This window comes from Tupaia chinensis, unplaced genomic scaffold (genome assembly GCF_000334495.1).
Source record: "Tupaia chinensis unplaced genomic scaffold, TupChi_1.0 Scaffold149922_1, whole genome shotgun sequence".
NCBI lineage: Eukaryota > Metazoa > Chordata > Mammalia > Scandentia > Tupaiidae > Tupaia > Tupaia belangeri.
Window position 1 is genome coordinate 1,043,807 of NW_006209766.1, and position 5,577 is coordinate 1,049,383.

A 5,577-nucleotide genomic window follows, 5' to 3' on the forward strand; every position below is an offset into this window, starting at 1 on the left:
TATGCGTGAGCTTGAGAAATGACCTCATCCAATATAGTGATAAAGCCTGTCTCAATCAACATTGACCCAACAAAATCAGTTTTATCTTGCTGCAACAAGACTACACTCTAGAAGTGCAGAGCATCTCACGACAAAAGATACAGGGTTATTATGGAATTTGCAGTAAGGGTGGAGTTGAGGTGAAATTTAAGTGAAGCAGTGTTTGACAGGCTCAAAGCAATTCAAGGATGTGTGTGAAGAGGTCAACGTCAGGCCTGAGCTGAGAAGCAGATTCAAGGTCCTGTTTCTTTGGGAAATACAAAGTAAAGGTAGAATGTTGTGTCTAAAACTCCTTACCTGAAGCCTTGGGGGATGGAAAATCAAGGCTGCCTCTTGGTGTCAGGAAGACACTGACCCTCCAAGCAAAAAGTAGGATGTTCTGTTCTTATGGGCATGATTTCCAACAGCCAAGTTTCTGGCAGTCTGTAATGTAGAGAACAAGGTTTCTCAGTAACATAATTTTGTTAATTCACAAAGCAAATTCTTAAAGAGCTAACTGACTACCATGAAGTAGGAAGAACTTTTCCCTTTTGGACAGAAAGAGCCAAAACCTAGGGCAGCAAGTCCAGAAGGGTAGGAGGAAGGGTGAACTGGCTCATCTCTGTCAAGGTTGCCCAGACTACAGAATGAGGCTCGGCCTGCAGGAGAATTGGGGAGAAGACTAGCAGTTTAAATCACCAAGTATGACTAACAACCTAAAGAAGCTTGCCAAGACATCATTAAGAAACTGGCAAGGATGGTTCGATCCCACCTTATTGAAAGCAGTGAGTAGTAAGAGCACCACAGCCTTGCGCCGTACCAAACTCAGTCTATTCCATAAACCACCATTAGTCAGAGGAGGGCAACAGCGATAGGCAGCAAGTGCAACAGGACCTGCCCACTTGGGGGACAGGCTGACTTAGTGCCCTTTCCTGAGTTGAATATATCACCCGTGACTGGAGCCTTTGGGGAATTTAGCTAATGGCCTCTCAATCTGTGTATGTGCCTCATGAGGCAAGAAGGCAAGGTACAAAACAGGGGAGATAAACCTGATTCTGGAAAGAAGCAAGAAGTGGACAAGGTAAGGGCTAGAAGATGTGGAGGGAGGTGAGGAACAGATGAAGTGAGCAGGAAGCTTGGAGGCCTGCAAAATTAGGTGCAAAGATCATTTAAAAAGGAGAAAGCAGAGCATCATTTAAATCACAAAGACACCTGGAAGAAAAGTCAGGCTATAGATTCTAGGAGAGGAAAATTGGAAGTAAGAGACATGAGTTTGGGATATAGAGAAAATATAAGGTCAGGATGTATTTTTCTGTGCATTTGTATGCAAAAAATGTGTCATTGCTTTTCTGATGTATTTTATGTATTTTTCCGTGAATTTCTATGAAAAACTGTGTATTTTTGCATAGAAAAGTAATGATGTATTTTTCTGTGTATTTTTACGCAAAAAAAAAAAAAAAAGTGTCATGACTTTTCTGACAACCCAATAGAATGAAATAGTGAGAAAGTGCTCAACTTTTGACCTTCCTCTCTCTGACCACATCGCTTCTCTGGTTTGTTTTTTCCCCCCAAAGGTAGTTGTGGTCCCTAAAACTTTTAAAATCTGTGAGAAGCCTGTTGACTTCCCTTTGAGGTCAGTTTTGAAAAACCATCTTTATGAAGTCAGATCAAGATATCAAGATGGGGACCAGCAGTTAGCATAATGGCTATGTCGCTGGACTCCCATGTAGTCGACCGTGGTTCGCGTCCCGGACCTGGTAGCTTAAAACTCACACCTGGCACATGTGCGTGTGTGCCCAAGATCCCAAGAGGAGAATAGAGGAGAAGGGATTACGGCATGGCCATCCCCCCGGGGGGTGATTTCTCACTTTCTGTCTCTCTGTCTCTCTCTCTGACGAGCACACACACGCCCTGTAGCAAAAACCTCTCCAAAAAAAAAAAATGATATCAAGATGGTGCCTGTGTTTTGGAAAAAGAGGCTGGACTCACATTCAAGAGACAGAAGGAAAGAAAGCTGATAGACACTGGTAGAAGTGGGGAAGTGCACCGAGTTAACCTCCCATTGAAGAGTGGAGTAAAGGAAGAGAAAATACTGTGATGAGAAATGGGCCACAAAAATATTTCTTGAAGGGGGATGATTTTACTAGGTTTAAACTAGAAGGGTACAGTGAGACAATCAAATCCATCATTCCCTGTTGTAGATTCCCCAGCCCCATGGAATAAAACATGTTTGCCACTGGGACCAGCAGCTGATGTAGTGGTTACATCACTGGACTCTCATGTAGTTCACCATGGTTCAAGTCCTGGATCTGGTGACTTGAAACTTACTCTGGGCACGTGAGCGTGTGTGCCCAAGAGCCCAAAGAGGAGAATGGAGGAGAAGAGATTGTGGCATGGCCACCCCCGGTGGTGATTTCTTGCTTTCTGTCTCTCTGGCGAGCACACGTGCTCTATAGCAAAAATCCCTCTAAAAAAAATGAGTGCCACTAATTATGACAATCCTCATCCCCTTTACTGATGACTGGCCTTGGGTAGATATATAACCCAATTTTAGCCAACAAAAAGGAAGAAGTCTCTGAGAAAAACCTTTCTTCATACTACAAGAGACAGATGTATGAGATGCCTTTCTCTTCCTGGGTTGGAAGCTTCTGTATAATAATGTGCTATTTGGAGTTTTGGCAGCCATATTGGGACCATAAGGCTATGAACTTAAGGAATAAAGCTAATAAGCTACAGCTGGCAGGGAAGGATGGGAAGGGCCTTAGCCCTTGACTCTGTTGAGCTGGGACAACATATCTTCAAACTGGTTGTTGTTTTTTATTATTTTTTTTGAGAGGTTTTCGCTATAGGGCGCGTGCGCTCGCCAGACAGAGAGAGACATAGAGACAGAAAGCGAGAAATTACCCCCCAGGGGGGATGGTCACGCCACAATCCCTTCTCCTTCATTCTCCTCTCGGGATCTTGGGCATGCACGCACACGCGCCCGGCGTGATTTTTAAGCCACCGGGTCCGGGACGCAAACTGCGGTCGACTACGTGGGAGTCCAGCGACATAGTCATTACGCTAACTGCTGGTTCCCCAAACTAGTTGTTAATAAATGTTCCTGTGGGCGGCTCATTGCTGGCCAGACATCCTCTAACTTACAGCCCAATGCAATAGACAACCTATTATTTGAGCACCATGTGTCCTCCTTGAACCTTCCCAATGACATCTTCTCTTATTCTGAAATACAGATTGAGTATCTTTTATCCAAAATACTTGGGATTAGAAGTGTTTCAGATTTTTTATTTTTTTCAGACCTTGGAATATTTGAATTATAAGATATCTGAGGGATGAGACTCAAGTCTAAGCACAAAAATTGGTTTATATTTCACACATACCTTATACACATAGCCTGAAGATTATTTTATGTAATATTTGTTGTGAGAACCAGCAGTTAGCGTAATGGCTATGTCGCTGGAATCCCACATAGTCAACCGCAGTTCGCACCCCAGACCCAGTGGCTTAAAACTTATGGCGGGGGGGGGGGCGTGCGTGCCCAAGATCCTGAGAGTAGAATGGAGGAGAAGGGATTGTGGCGTGATCATCCCCCCTGGAGGGTGATTTCTCGCTTTCTGTCTCTGTGTCTCTCTCTGTCAGGCGAGCGCATGTGCCCTATAGCAAAAAACCTCTCAAAAAAAATATAGATAATTGTTATATTCCAGCATTTTGATTGAGACCTGTCATGTCAGGTCAGGTGTGGACTTTTTCACTAGTAGTCATGTTAGTGCTCAAAACGTTTAGGATTTTGAAGCATTTCAGAGTTTGAATTTGGGGATTAGGAATTCTTAGCCTATATTTTATGATCCTGGAATTTCTTTTTTAGTTAATTAATTATAATTGCCAGAGGGCATTTGTACTTACCAGAGAGAGAGAGATTGAGAGACAGAGAGAGAAGAAGGAAAAAGCATCCCCTAACAGGTCATGGTCACATTGCAAACCATGGTTGGAGGCTGGGTCTGATCCCAGAATTTCTAAACTCAAGTCTATTTGCTTGGCAGAAGCCATATAATCTTCGTGTGTCTGCCTTACATATCACAGCTGGACTCTGGGTAGCTGTCCTATGATTCCAGTCACTAGCTCTGGCACTAAGCTCCCCTCATTCAGAAAGAAGCTTCTGTGAGCTGACTGGCTGGGACTACATGAACACAGCGTTCCAAAAAAAAAAATTACGTTATTTATTTATTTATTATTATTATTATTTGGTTACAAGACCTGTGAACTTGCCAGGGAGAGAAGGAAAGGGAAAGTGAGAAATCACCCCCTGGGGGGATGGCCATGCCACAAGCTTTTCTCCCCCGTTCTCCTCTCGGGCTTTTGATCATGCACACACACGCACCTGGCAAGTCTTTCAAATCATCGAGTCTGGGACTCAGATTGTGACATTGGCCATGCGGGATCCAGTTGCCTCAACCTCTGTGCCATGTGATGACCCAACCCCTTCTCTTTTAAAAATTTTTTTTAAAGTTTATTTATTTCTTACATAAGAGAAAGGAGCACCACCATTAAGTTCTTTACTCCATGATCCACCTCCAGCTTCAGTCAGCTCTAGATTATGGGCACAGTCATGCCCAGCATACTCAGGGAGGCGTCCAGACACAAGCTTGGAACCCTCCCATGTGGGTCAGCCTTGCAGACCATTGCGTTTACCACTGCATCACCATCCAGCCCCTGGGTGGGATCTCTCTAAGATCAAATATTATCTGACTTTCAATTGCACATTTGTACTATTTAAAACATTTTATTGAATTACTTATTTCTTGGGGAAAAAAAAAGATATAACAGATTTTTTGCACTGGAATTCCTTCCCACCCCTACCTTTCAGCTAGGATTATGGGCCCAAACACCCACATGTACAAGGCAAGCCAGGAACCGAACCCCAATCTTCCATTGGCACCCAGCATTGCAGAGCATGGTGCTTCCACTGTGCCCCCACGGCTGGGCCCAAGCTTGCACTTTTATGGATAAAAATTCCCGTGCTTATTATGGGATCTTGATGCCCTGTAAACAAGTGAAGGCTGAATGAATGGGTGGGGCTCAGGAGAAATGGTGTCCTGTAGAACATTCCTGTCCCTGAACAATATTCTTGGAAACAGAGGGGTTACCAAGTCTTCTTGCCCATGAAGCCACTATAACCCACAAAATGCCTACTTGAGATGAGGGTATGTGCTCCTGCACACCTAACTGACTACTTAGAGTCAGTGCGCACAGCTAGGGCCGGCTGCTCACTCATGCTCCTGTCACTTCTCAAGCCTTTCTAATTGTTTCTAGCAGTTCTCTATGCTTAGAGCACCACCTCCACTCCCTAACAGCCTGGAAATGTTTTTTTTTTTAAAACTTCCATTCAAATAATTCCTTGTCTGCTTATCTTTTGGAAAACCATCAAATGGTTTGCAAGAGTGCTGCCAGGCACCCTCACCCATGCACTCTTCTGGAACTGTGCTTCCAGTACCCCATGCCTGCCGGCCTGTTGCTCAGTTCACTGAGCAGTCAGTGAGCTCCTCTGCTTAGTCTTTCCTG

General features: G+C 44.2%; 1 pseudogene; it reads left to right on the plus strand.

Annotated features, from left to right (window-relative positions):
* The first annotated feature begins 1,027 nt into the window (after positions 1 to 1,027).
* LOC102474006 (claudin-6-like) overlaps positions 1,028 to 5,577 on the plus strand; it is a 22,841-nt pseudogene continuing 18,291 nt past the window's right edge.